This window comes from Nicotiana tabacum, chromosome 23, assembly GCF_000715075.1.
Source record: "Nicotiana tabacum cultivar K326 chromosome 23, ASM71507v2, whole genome shotgun sequence".
In the NCBI taxonomy this organism is placed as follows: Eukaryota; Viridiplantae; Streptophyta; class Magnoliopsida; order Solanales; family Solanaceae; genus Nicotiana; species Nicotiana tabacum.
In genome coordinates, this window is record NC_134102.1 from 55,295,682 (window position 1) to 55,310,995 (window position 15,314).

A 15,314-nucleotide genomic window follows, 5' to 3' on the forward strand; every position below is an offset into this window, starting at 1 on the left:
CCTAGGATTGGAGAAACAAGTATATCGAATATTTGAAAAACGGAAAACTCCCATTGGACCCTAAAGATTCCAGAACCCTACGGACCAAAGCTGCTCGATTCACTTTGGCTTCAGACGGAACACTGTACCGAAGAACGTTCAATGGACCGTTGGCGGTATGCTTGGGTCCGGGGGATGTCGATTACGTCTTACGGGAAGTGCGTGAGGGTATTTGCGGGAATTACTCTGGAGCCGACACATTAGTCCAAAAAATAATCAGAGCAGGGTATTATTGGATTGATATGGGCAAAGATACGAAGGAATTTGTTCGTATATGCGATAAATGTCAAAGGTTCTCACCAATGATCCACTAGCCCGGAGAACAACTCCATTCGGTCCTATCCCTATGGCCTTTCATGAAATAGGGAATGGATATCGTCGGCCCTCTGCCATCGACTCCAGGTAAAGCCAAATTCATTTTGTTTATGACTGACTATTTTTCTAAATGGGTTGAAGCGCAGGCGTTCGAGAAAATAAGGGAGAAAGAAGTTATAGACTTTATTTGGGATCATATCATATGCCGATTCGGGATTCCCGCCGAAAAAGTATGTGACAATGGAAAGCAATTCATTGGCGGCAAAGTAACAAGATTCCTCGAAGACCACAAGATAAGAAGGATACTGTCGACACCATACCACCCCAGTGGGAATGGGCAGGCCGAATCAACAAATAAAACTGTCATTCAAAACTTAAAGAAGAGGTTGAACGACGCTAAAGGGAGATGGAGAGAAATCCTACCCGAAGTCCTTTGGGCATATCAGACAACATCAAAATCCAGTACGGGGGCGACCCCGTTCTCTTTAGTATATGGATCCGAAGCATTGATACCAGTCGAGGTTGGTGAACCCAGTGCCAGATTTCGATTCTCGATGGAAGAATCAAATAACGAGGCTATGAACACAAGCCTCGAACTATCGGACGAAAGGCGAGAAGCTGCCCTCGTCCGAATGGCCATCCAGAAGCAGCGAATCAAAATATATTATTATTGAAGAACCAAGCTCCGCCATTTCAAGCCTGGGGATTTAGTATTGAAAAAACTTACCACCAATACCCAAAATCCGAATGAAAGGAAGCTAGGACCGAATTGGGAAGGACCATATCAAGTACTCGAGGACATCAGAAAGGGGTCGTAGAGGATCGGCGTTATAAACGGCGAACAGTTATCAAGCAACTGGAATGTATCACATCTAAAACGATACTACTGTTAAGGTACAACCTCTCCATATTCATTTATATCTTGAAACTGACCCCTGCAGAAGTCCGAACAAGGGACGGATCTCTCGCCAGAAAGAATGCGTTGCACTCTTTTTCCCTTAGACCGGTTTTATCCCAAATAGGTTTTTCGGCAAGGTTTTTAATGAGGCAACCACTGGTCGTGCAGCATTTACAATAATATCCGAGGCCCCGAAAGAGAGTTATTTCACAGCAACAGGGTCCCGATAGGAAAACTGTAAAGAGCCAAATGGTCGAAGCGAGCCATGCTCATATAGGTTGGCCCGAACCCAGGCGTGTAATAACGTGCGAAGAATTAAGATATAATTCGACCATTAAGCCTACGGGCTATTTTTTATATCGAGTTCGAGCAAACACTCACTCGACCAAATAGCCTATGGGCTACATTAATTCGAGTTCGAATCATTCTCTCGACCAAGCCTACGGGCTATTTTTTATTTCTAGTTCGAGCAAACACTCACTCGACCAAATAGCCTACGGGCTACGTTAATTCGAGTTCGAATCATTCACTCGACCAAGCCTACGGGCTAATTTTTATTTTGAGTTCGAGCAAACACTCACTCGACCAAATAGCCTACGGGCTACATTAATTCGAGTTCGAATCATTCACTCGACCAAGCCTACGGGCTATTTTTTATTTCGAGTTCGAGCAAACACTCACTCGATCAAATAGCCTACGGGCTACATTAATTCGAGTTCGAATCATTCACTCCACCAAGCCTACGGGCTATTTTTTATTTTGAGTTCGAGCAAACACTCACTCGACCAAATAGCCTACGGGCTACATTAATTCGAGTTCAAATCATTCACTCGACCAAGCCTATGGGCTATTTTTTATTTTCGAGTTCGAGCAAACACTCACTCGACCAAATAGCCTACGGGCTACATTAATTCGAATTCGAATCATTCACTCGATCACGCCTACGGGATATTTTTTATTTTGAGTTCGAGCAAACACTCACTCGGCTATTAAGCCTGCGGGATACATTAATTTCGAGTTTGAATCATTCACTCGATCAAGCCTACGGGCTATTTTTTATTTCGAGTTCGAGCAAACACTCACTCGACCAAATAGACTACAATGTCCAAGTTTGATTAAGTGGTTTAAAACATTATGGAAATATTCACAAGGCAAATAAAGTCCTCGCAACACAGGAAAAAAAACAAAAGCGAGTCGGCGAAAGAGAAGATATGCCTATACACAAATTTATCTGCATGGGTGATTACAACGTAAAAACTAAGAACTAAAATTTTCGAATGGGAGAAGTCTTTTCTTTATCAGTTCCCCCCCCCATTTTTGGATCCGCTCTTGCTCCCATCGTCATCGTCATCATCATCGAATACCAGAGCTTCAGCATCAGCTTCGAGTTCTTTTGCCCCTTTTATCTCTTCCGTGAGATCGAAGCCGCGAGCATGAATCTCCTAGAGAGTTTCCCTTCTGGATTGTTACTTAGCAAGTTCGGCGACCCAATGCGCCCGACCATCGGCGGATTCGGCTGCCTCTCTTGCCTGGACCTGGGCAGCTTCAGCATCGGCCCGATAGACGGCCACGAGCGCATCCGCAGAGGCCTTTGCCGTTTCAGCATCGGATTTGGCCTTGGCAAGTACTGAGGCCAACCGAGCCTCAAGCTCCTCAATCCTTCTTGCTTGAACCAAGCCTTTTTCCTTCATTTTTTGAAGTTGGGTTTCAGACGACGATAACTGGGCTCGAGCAGTCTCTTTTTCTGCAGCAAAGCGGTCCATACCTTCTTTCCACTGCAAGGATTCCATCCTTATCACATCGACCTCCTCACGAAGCTTCCCTACCATCTCAATTTTTTGCTGCAGCTGTGAGACCGAAATGTTAGCTATCGTTCCGGTATCGAACCCATAGGTTTTCAAAAGCATCATTACCTGCTCAGACAAATCATTCCGATCTCGATAAGCCTTGGCCAGCTCAGTTCGGAGGTCTTTTATTTCCTCCTCTCTCTGCCCTAAGGAAAGTCTAAGAGAGTTCCTCTCGTCAGTAGTGCGGTTTAGGTCGGCCGCGTATCGATCCAGCTTATTCTGGGAACGAGAACATTGTTCTCGATGGACTACCGCAGCCTACAAAGAAACAAGAAGCGAAGTTAATGAAAAACGAACATAAAGGCAGTACCAACAAAAAGATTTTTAACTCACATGATTCAAGGCCTGCCGCAAACCGTGAAAAAGATCCGATTCATCACCGGTACCGGCAACATCCTTTATACCGGTAAACTTATCACGAACGGATCCTCTTCTTCGTGAGGCCTATCTAGATCGAGGGCCCCCAGAGCTTGAGCTTCCCGAATCACTCCTGCGGAAAAAGCGAGAAAGGTAGGTGAATCCTCGATCGCCGCTGCCCCAAGTGACTCGCTCGGAGCATTCCCCTCGGCTCGGAGGGGTTCGAGGGGCTCTTCGATTGTAACCCCTGCCGGTTGACTCCGATGAGAGGCGTCTTCGACATACGATAGTTTGGGGACTCTATTTGAACCTCTCTCCGATATATCTTCAGTTTGAGGCGGAGCCCCATAGAACATCGTCGATCCAGTCGGCGATGAAGCATCGGTGACTCTCTTCGTTCAGACCGCCAGCGTGGACTCATTGTCCTCTTCTTCTTCTTCTTCTTCTTCTTCTTCTTCTTCTTCTTCATCCCTTAGGCGCAAAATGGATTCTACGGTCAAAGGAATAACATTCTTGTTCGGCTTACAAGCCGTCCTCTTCTTCGGTTTTGGATATTCGGGCAACGGGGCTCTCTTCCTTTTATTTTCCTTCACCGGCTTTGGGACGGAGGTCGAAACATCCTCCTCATTAGACAGAGACCTCAAGACCACGTCTTTACCCAAACCTGCATATGGTAAACATTATAGAAAATATTTTGAGAAACGCCTCGTCAGAGTCCGAGAAATAAGCTTACCGTGATTTTTTGCCTCCCACCGACCCCTAGACAAATCACGCCATGAGCCCTCGGCGTATGTGGAAGTCAAAACAAGAGCTCGAACCCAATTCTTGAGGTCGGGAACTGCTCCGGGCATCCAGGGAACCGCTACATCACGAAAAGAGGAGTGTCGATAAGAGAGTAAATGAAAGAACAAAATAGAAGCAACAGCAAGATCACACTTACGTTTCATATTCCACTCCTCGGGAAAGGGCATCTTTTCAGTTGGGATCAGGTCCGAAGTCCTTACTCGAACGAACCTGCTCATCCAACCCCGGTCCCTATCCTCGTCAATACTCGAGAACAAAGCCTTGGTAGCCCGACGCTGGAGTTTTATTAACCCTCCCCGAAAAAGTCGGGGACGGTACAGACAGATAAGATGATCGAGGGTGAACGACATCCCCTCGATTTTGCTCACGAAATAGCGAATCAGGATAACGATCCGCCACAAAGAAGGATGGACCTGGCCTAAGGTTACCTGGTATTGTCGACAGAAGTCAATAACGACGAAATCGAGGGGACCCAAAGTGAAAGGGTAAGTATATACGTTCAAAAACCCTTTCACGTGAGAAGTGATATCTTCGTCAGGGGTAGGTATTATTACTTTTTTTTCGCCCCAATTGCAATCCTTCTTCAATAGATCGAGGTGCGTCTCGGTTATCGAACATATGTACCTCGATACCGGCTCACACCGGCCAGGGACCGATGAACCTTTATCAACTTTAAAATCTGAAGTAAGGACGCACGCACCGGGGACACACTCCTCAGGCCGTGGTTCTGCCGGTGTCTCATCGGCGACACACTATGAAGATGAAGCCTTCTCTTTCTGAGGAACGGTTTGCGATGTTTTTGCCATTTTTGAATTCAAAGGTAAGGAGTAGAAGAAAGTGATAGAGATTTGGTAGAATTGAGGAGGGTTTCTTTCGGAAAGAAATCACAGCTTTTCTGGTAAGTTAGAGAGTATAAAAGAAATTGAGAAATTCTAGAAGATAGAAGATGTAAAAATGGTAAAAGATAAAGGTGAGAGTTATTTATAGGTTCAAGCGACGGCGGTTCATTATCAGCAGCGGCTGACCACCGCCTGACATGCATTAAATACCTTGAAAGATTAAACAGACGGGATAGCTACCATATGCGTCATGGTCGAACCTGATGGAAATGACAAGATATAATCCGACCGAGCTGTTGAAAATCGTATCATTTCTCGCCATATTTCTTTCTGAGAAACGAGGGGACTATCTGTATACGGTCGAAATAGATTTCAGCCTTGGCGTGTCCGGTACGGTTCGAAGGGTGGTATATCGAAGTAAGGTCGCGAAGGGAGCACGAACTAACCTAGAACCCGGGGAGGCCGGTCCGTGTTGAGATCGATATCATAATCAAACTCAAACAAGGATCGAACTATGACGCGGGTAGATCTATCGTACTGATAATCCAAAAACCAACCTACATCGACCTGGAATTAATTCGAGGGCTCGAACCATTATCGGGCTCGAACTAAGATCACAAGTTCGAGCCGAAATCAAGCTCGAACCAAAATCAAGGATTCTAAGCAAGATCGATCTCGCAGACAAAAGCCGTTGTAATCCCACTGGAGGGAAATCTTGGCAGAAATTATGAAAAAGCTGATTTATCATGGGTCTCCCACTGAATGTTTATTTTTATTATGCTTGGAGCCAAACCCCTTCACTATAAAAGGGCTTGGTTATCATTTCTGGACGGGACATCTTTTTCTGAGATTTACATTATAATGAAAGTATTATTTCCTCTACAAGAAAGAGTGGTTATTCCAATTTCTTAGATTGATTCTAATTGTTAAATCCTAAGGTTCACTATTCTTGATTTCTTTGTCTAGATTACATTCTCCCGAGTCTATATTCTCATTTTATTTATCCTTGCATTTTGTATTAAGTTGCACCACATATCTTCGGAACTGCGTATAAATTTAACTCTATTCATTTTTTTCGGGTAAACAATGCCAACAATTAATATTATTTTAGGGGTCTTTATTGCCGGAGATTCATATTTTATAACAGAAATTATTCAGAATAAGGAGGAATAACACTTATACGAATATTCTATATTAGTGTGACACTTGCGAAAATATGTATGAGGTGGTTTCTGTATGAGCTGGAGTTAAAATCTTGTTTTCTCGACCACACAGAGAGTATTGTCATTAGAATGACAATAAGGTCAGTGCCATAATCTAAAACTAAGTGTCGTACACGTGTTGGGTTTCTTTTTTGTTTTTACCCAAAGTCTCTGTGTCATAGAACTGTGATACTGAGGCTCATTTGAACAGAATTCTCAATCAAAGTCTTGGAAGCTATGTAATCCTTAATTGTGCGTCGTGAAGCGTGATATAGGTAAATGGCACATATTACAGGTTACTAGAAATTCCGTAAGAACCGATCAAGGTCGACCGATTAACTTTGGTCGGTCAAAAAACCGGCCAAAAAATCGACCAAAGTTGGTCGGTTTTTCAAAATATTTTATTTTTTAATTATTTTTTACGAAACCGACCAACTTTGGTCGGTTTTCTTTAGCGCAAAAATGCGGGAAACTATTTTTGAGTCCCGCAAAATTTATTTTTCAAGAAACCGACCAACTTTGGTCGGTTTTTCAATTAAAATAAAAAAAATTAATATTTAAAAAACCGACCAAAGTTGGTCAGTTAATTCGGCCGGTCATTTTAAAAAACCAACCAACTTTGGTCGGTAATTTTATTTTTTAATAAAACCGATCAATTTTGGTCGGTTATTTTCGTGCGAAAATACAATTAAAGAGTATAAATCAAATAAACGACAGTCTTAAATTAAAATGCACCAATGGTCTAGTGGTAGAATAGTATCCTGCCACAGTATAGACCCCGGTTCGATTCCAAGATGGTGAATCTTTTGATTACATAATTAAAATACCGACCAACTTTGGTCGGTTATTTTTGCAATATTTTTTTTTTTGAATTTAATTGACCGACCAAAGTTGGTCGGTAATTTCCGACCAACTTTAGTCGGTATACCTTTCCGACACCTAAAATATCGTCCAAACATAAATGATCGCGTTTTGAACTGTTATTGGCCATTACCGACCAAAGTTAATTTATCGGATTTCTAGTAGTGACAAAGCGTTAACCAAAGTTTGACAGTCATAATGCAATCTTCATTAACGAACAACGGTAATTAATAAGTTTTTTTTATATGTAGAAAATAACAAAATGTAGGTACTCTGCAAAGATGGAAAAGTACAATATTGTTAAAACACTTGGGAACTCGAAATTTGGGGCAGCAAAAAATAATTATTTTGGATTTTTATTTTGCTGTTTCGTCTTTTATTGAATCAACTATATAGGATCAACATTCATTATCATTAGGAATTTAAACTTTTACTTTATAAGTCATAGTAGTTAGTTTGCATTGAAAGAGTCTCATTGGCATTCAAATCTATGGGGAAGAATGAGTTATTAGTGGTTAGAGGTATTTGAGAGTAGAGTTTAACTCTAGGTTGGGCTGCTCTCCCCGGCACAAGCATTGCCCTGGCCATGAGACCCTTGGGAACTTTGAAGTGTCGGGGGATTCAAACGGGGCATCGACCTTGAGTAGAATTCTCTCCTTAGCCCTTAATTCATTGACACTTATTACTTTCTTTGGGTTTGATGTTTAATGACAACGAAAGGTGTTCAATATTGATCATTTACTATACATAACCTCCACATTAGTGTGACTTTCTCAGTATTTAAATACTGTCAGTGATCCTTTCCTTTATTCTTTGCTTGTAAATTTTATATATGAGCATGTATATAGTACTGTTTTTTCTAATAACCTTCTCTTTTCTTTTTGAATATGTACACTGATTTGGGCCTGCTGAGTTCTTTAACAACTCAGGCCCAAGTCCATCTCTGCTATGTCTTAGAAGGTTCAGAGTCAGCTATCGCTCGTCCCTGTTATTGCTGGGCTTGCCTCTTTGAGGCCCAAACCCCCAAAGTCTTTTCTTTCCCTTCGCTCCTTTATTTATTACTTTCGTTATTTTACAGTTTCACTATGTCGTTACTCTTTACTGTGTTCCTGTTATTTTATCTCACATCTATATGACAATTATATATTGGACTCAATGCTTTATTTTATCTTTTAACTCATATAAAGTGACTTAGGCAAGCCTCAAAGAACTTAGGACTAAAAGAAGCATTAGTTAGCAATTAATTCTACATCTAGTTATGAACTGTTATTGATTCAGTATTCTTGGCTAACTCTTTTCTTAAAGATTTTTGAAACTCGAAGGCATAACAAAGCGACAGTCCGTCTTTCAAAAGAAAAAACCAGAATTGAATCACGAAGTCTAACTTTTCTAAAAGGAATCTACTCCTCTCTAAAATCAAAATGTTGCTGCCCCAAAACAAAGACTTTCAAACAGTTTTCTTCAAGTCTACTATTTAAAACCAAGGTATATCTTAGGTTTGTTTTCATAACACTTTCACTTCATTTGAGTAATATGAACTGCCATGTTCTAGGAGACAAAGTGCTATAACTTAGCTTCTCTTTTACACATTTTTTCATACAAACATCCTATCTTTCAAAATTCTTTTCAAGCATATATACTAACATTATTTTCCCAATGCTTTTCTTTAAAATCTATCCTCTTTAAACTACACTCTTCCCTTTAGGTATTACTCCCTAATATATGGTAAACTATATTCTTTTGAACACTAGTTAAGGCATAGTATAAACAATTAGTCCTAAAACGAGTCTAAATCCTATGGAACTACCTTAGGTAGATTTTAAGGGATGCCTTAAACCTTTTCCTTAGAAGAGCAAGAACCCTTACCCATAATCTCACCGGTTAGCAAACCAATAAAGAATATGACCTTTAGTAATTAAATAGGTACCCTAGTATATCTTTTAAATATTATATGGCGACTCTCTTTCATCAACAACAGAGAAACCACAAGCTGAATCTTGTTTTGACTAGTGCAAAATATGGTGCAACAACATGGTGACTCTGATGGGTATTCATACTTAGGTTCGGACCTTAGAAGACTTAGACTGAATTTGGCATTTAGATTTGTTTGTACATTGCTCTAATTGTAGTTAAATTTGCAATTACATGCTTACCTGCTTTATTTGCTCTTTATGGTTATTATCATGCTTATTATTGATACACCCTTATCTGTTACTGCTTTACATATACTGTCATTGTATTTCTTCCTATCGAGTCTTGGCCGTACACTATCACACAAATGGCACACGAGGGTTGTCTTGAACACCCTTCCGAACCTTCTTTTCAAAACTCTCTAGTTTCAGAGAATGGCTTTGTCAGGTCAACTGATATAACTTTTCGTAGTCTTCGGTCCAACTCAAAAGTAGGAAACACTCTACTCGAGCAAAAATAGGTCATATTGCATAAACTTTAGGTGAGTCGATCCTTGGCATCGACACACAATTAGGAAACCACCCTAATGTCAACGAGTCATGCACCCAACCACATGAATTCTGTGGAAAGATGAACAAACCTGATGAAACATCTAAATATCCGAAGCAAACACTTACCAAAACCTTTCTTTACCTACTTAAAAAATAGAAATCAACCAAAACATCCCCGATATTAACATGGTGATGGGAGCGCCACACAAGTTGAAGCAGTTGTGGAAGAATATCTATCGTGAACAGGGAGATGAGATTCGGACAAACCTGGGGGCACGGAACGCCTTGCTAAACATCCAAGCAGACATGGTGCTCACTCGCCTGCTGATTGAGTTCTGGGATCTGGCTAAGGCAGTGTTAAAGTTTACTCATTGTAAGTTAGTGACAACATTGGAAGAGGTTACTGATAAGTGTGGATTTTAACCACTTATTAGCACCTTTTTGCTTTTGTTTTAGTCCGAAAGTATTAATTTATGTTCCCAAAACTAATGAAAGTGTGCAAACTGCGGGAATGTTCAATGTTTGGGCTCTCTTGATGAAATTCGACTCAAAAAGGAGTGTTCCGACTCACAAGGCAAGAAAGGGCGCATGACATAAGAAGTATGGTCCACAGAAAAAAGTGCGGACTGCAGAACAAGTGAAGAAGCCCATCAGGGTTTTAGCTGATGTGCTAACCGCACATGATTTGTGCGGCCGCAGAACAAGGTCTGCACTGACAAAGGATTCAAAGTTCAGAGAGTGTGCAAATGACCAAGACTTGAAGCCTTGCCTAAAGTGCGGACCGCACAAGAATTGTGCGGCCGCAGAAGATGCTTTGCAGCTGCAGACCAAAATTGTGCGGCTTCAGAATCCAAGTCCTTGCAAGCTGAAGCAATCTGCGGACCGCACATTGAATAGTGCGGCCGCAGAACCTTCCGAGGGACATTTTTGTCAGCAAATTTTGGGCCACTATAAATAGAGGAGAATCATATTTTTATGCAAGTTTCGAAGTTTGAGCTGCTGTAGCCGTTGTATTTTGCTATTTTAGGAAGTTTGTGATTATTTAGGATTTAAACATCATATTTTATCATTTTAATCTTAGATTATGAGTTTAATTAGTATTTCTTCTTTGTTTTCTTCATTGTTTATTATGATTAGCTAGATTCTTACTAGGGTTGTGACCCAACCCTAGTGTATAAACCTTATGGGTACCTAATTTAATGCTTGTTTATGATTGGGTATTGATTATTTAGCATAGTTTATACTTTAAATTAAGAATTAATGGTTGCAAATATTGATTCATGCCTTTTTGACTTGGTCTTTACTTGAGAAAGAGGGACCTAGTCTAGGATAACTTGGCTAATAAGGAATTGGGCTAATTAAGGTTTTGATTAGCCTAATTAAAGGGTTTAAACTAGAGATAGTGAGAACCTGACTTGAGCTCATATCAACTATTTAGCTTGATACCCATTTGGGCTTTAAAAAGCCAAATTGGGCAAAATCACTCTATGACCGAGAGGTATTGAGTGGGTAACTTAGAGTTGAAAGCTATAATACACCCCAATTAGCAAAACAAGTGATAACGTATTTAACCCATTAGGCGAACACCTAGGTTAAGGTCACATCCCTAGGCTTTTTAACTATTTGGAAAAACAACAAAAACAGTCATTCGCTTTCTAGTTTCTTCTCTTGGCTTCTAATTGATAGAGTAAAATTAGAAGTAGAAATCAAAACCCCTTGTTTGGAAGTGTAATCTAGTTGTTCCATCTGCTTTCGTCAAGTGTATACTCCTAAAACTCATATTAAACTCCCTGTGGAAATTGACCCCGACTCTTGTTGGGTACTATTCTTCCAACGACCATTTTCACTCACTATTGAGTGCGGATTGGACGTGGATCAATATTTGGCGTCATTGACGGGGAGTTAAAATGGTGTTAGCTATATATTTGACTTTGTTTTTGGAATATTTTCTTTCCCTTCCGTGTTATTAACTTGTGTGGGAAATTATAGGTACAAACATGGCGAACAATGATCTCGGAAATTTGCCCTTGGGGGAATTGGACGGCGAGGAGGAGCAAGTAGAAGAGGTACCTCTTGAGCCTTAAGCCAACCAGAGAGGCCGAGTACCTCATGACAATGTGCCCGTGCTACCCCCACCTCTACCACGAGCGGCTCCACATCGGATATTTCCCGACGAAGGTTATGCTAGTACAATAGTCCCTCCCTGTATTAGGGCGGACAACTTCCAAATAACCAATGTGATGCTCACTTTGCTTGAACAATGGTGTTTTTTCACCGGTGCTCCAACTCAAAATGCTTACAAACATTTGAAGGGTTTTGTGGATACATGTTGGGGGAGCAAGGAAACTAATGTTTCCGAGGATACATTGAGGCTAAGGCTTTTTCCCTTTTCTCTATGGGGGAAAGCTTTAGATTGGTTGGAACGATTGCCGAACCATTCAATTCACACTTGGGATGAGTTGGCGGAAACGTTCATTGCTAAGTTTTTCTCTCCCGGGCACATGGCTACACTTCGAGATGAGATCTTGGCATTCAAGCAAGAGCCTAATGAACCACTGCACGAAATATGGGAGCGCTATATAACAATGATTAAAGAATGTCCCAACAATGATATGACGGAAAACATGATTCAACAAACCTTCTATCATGGGATAAACACAACCAACCAATGTGTAGTGAATGAACTAGCCGGTGGGAACTGTATGACTACGCCTTATGCGGAGGTGTGTGAAATCTTGGATGAGATGGTGGAAACGTCATCGACTTGGCAATCTCGGGCCAATGTTCCAAAAGGTGATCTGAATATGATCCACCTTCACAAAGAATTACAAGACCATAGGCAAGCCATTGCCGAATTGACCACTACCACGAATCAACTAGCAAAGGCCCAACTAAATCAAGTGTAAGACCCCAAGCAAGTCAATGCTATGGAGGGAGTGAACATGATGGAGAACAAGAGGAGGACCAAGGGTCCACAAGTGCAAACTCGAGTGGAGAACTATGTGCAAGATGGTGGTGGTTTTGAGAAAGATGATTCCTATAATGAACAAGAAGAGAAAGTACAATATGTGAACAATTTTCAAGGGCAAAGAAACAACTTCCAAGGCCAAAACCAACAACAATGGCGACCACAAAACAATCATGGCAATTGGAATTCTAACAATCAAGGAAATTGGAGTGGAAAAAACCAAAGAAATTGGGGAGGCAACAATCAATGTGGATGGAGTAACAATAAAGGCAACCGGGGGTCGGGTTTTCAAAGGCCCCCGATATACCAACAACTGAACAACCCACCTCCTTATCCTTCCCATGGTTCAAGTTCTTCAAACAATGAGATGGGATATATTGAAAGTATTTTCAAGCAAATGATGGAAAAGAATGCCGATTCGGATGTCCAACTTGCCTCACACAACATATCAATCCACAAATTAGAAGTTCAAATGGGGAAAATCTCTCAAGATCTAAATTCTCGTCCTAAGGGGGCACTACCAAGTGATACGGTGGTAAACCCAAAGGGCAGTTATAATACGGGGCATGCCATGGCGGTTATCACAAGAAGTGGAAGAGGCGGGAATGCACCCACCTCAAGTGGAAGGAAACTTGTTGATGATGATCAAGTGATGCAAGAGGTGAGATCCTGAATAATGTTGTGCAACCTAATGAGGAAGTTCGGATTGATGTTGATAACAGTGTGGAAGAGACTCAAGAGGAGGTGAACCCATCTAGGAAACACATTATTGACATACCGGGGCCGGTAGTGCAAAAGGCTAAGGCACCATTGCCTAAACCTCCACCTCCATACCCTCAAAGACTTACCAAGAAAAATGGTGAGAATCAATTCAAGAAGTTCATTCAAATGATGAAGAGTCTTTCAATCGATATGCTGTCGGTCAAAGCTTTGGAACAAATGCCCGGTTATGCAAAGTTTATGATGGATCTTGTGACAAAGAAGTGGTCAATGAATTTTGAGACCATCAAAGTCACTCATCAAGTGAGTGCAATTGTTCATTGAATGGCTCCTAAGGTGTAGGATCCTGGTGCTTTCACGATTTCTTGTACAATTGGAAGTGCCGAGTTTGCTAAAGCTCTTTGTGATCTTGGGGCAAGTATAAATTTGATGTCCTATTCGGTTTTCAAGACATTGGGAATTGGGCAACCAAGAACCACCTCTGTTAGATTGAAAATGACCGATCATACCATGAAAAGGCCGTTGTGTGTGATTGAAGATGTTTTGGTCAGTGTTGATAAATTCATTCTTCCAGCGGATTTTTTCATTCTAGATTGTGAGGTTAATTATGAAGTGCCAATTATTCTTGGGAGACCTTTCCTTGATACGAGTAAGACTCTTTGTGATGTTGAAGCTAGAGAACTCACTTTCTGGGTGGGTGATGAAAAAGTGGTATTCCATGTGTGTAAATCCATGCGGCAATCAAATAGCAATGTCGTGTGTTCTTTTGTCGATTTGGTGACCGATGTTATTGTGGATGAAACAAGTGCTACAATCAATGTTGGTGATTTGTTGGAGGCCATTTTTCTCAACTTTGATGATGACGAGATGGATGTCTTCATGGAATGTGTGAACTCTTTACAAGGAATGGGGTCGTACAACTTTGCACCGCAGAAATTGTCCTTGGATCTTTAAAATAGGATTCCTCCTCCTACAAAACCTTCTATTGAAGAGCCACCTATCTTGGGGTTGAAGCCATTGCCTCCACATCTTCGGTATGAATTTCTTGGCCCTTGTTCTACTTTACCGGTTATTCTTTCCTCTTGTTTGACTAACGTGCAGGTAGATTCCATATTGGCAGTGCTACAAAAGAGGAAGAAGGCTGTTGGGTAGACATTGTCGGATATTCGGGGTATAAGCCCCACATTTTGCATGCATAAGATCAAGTTGGAGGATGGCGCAAAATCATCTATTGAACTATTATGCACCATCCTCGGGAAGCACGACCGGCGCTCAACCGAGTGAACCCGGCCGAGCAAGCCTGTTAGATACTTTCTACCCAATTAACCCATGATCAAGAGAAGACGAGATTTCATTAATTATACACATTTCTTAAAGTTCAAGTGGAACAAGTGATCAAACATAACATATCCTGTTTAACATTCCCAACACTCATATACAACCCACATAGTGTCTATGGAGCCTCTAAAGATACAAAAGTGAGTAAAGATGGTGCCGGCAATAAGGCCCCGGCTATACCTCAAAAAGTGACCATAATATAAATAAGAGGTACAATACATGACACCGGAATGAAATGGGGCTCACCGAGTCCGCTGAAAAGAGGATACAACACTATCTGTGATCCGCAATGTCTGCTATGTAACCACCTGCATTCATTTAAAGATGCAGCGCCCCCGGCAAAAGGGACATTAGTACCGTCGAATAACACTAGTATGTATAGCTAAACACCAACTCAATAGAATGAATAATAATACAAGAAGAACAGTCAAGAATTCGATAAGGGCTTCAAATAATAGTAAAACAACAAGTTAAGGATCATATACATTTTCAAGACAATTTCCATATTACTAGGTTGGGTGACCTTTAGCACTACTATCCCACAATTTACAATAACACCGTATTCTTACACGTAGTCCGATCTCGGCCCGATTGGCTAGGCCGCCTCATCTGAGGCATTACCACAATTTCATTATAACTTTCCAGCACAGTACCACCATGTGTG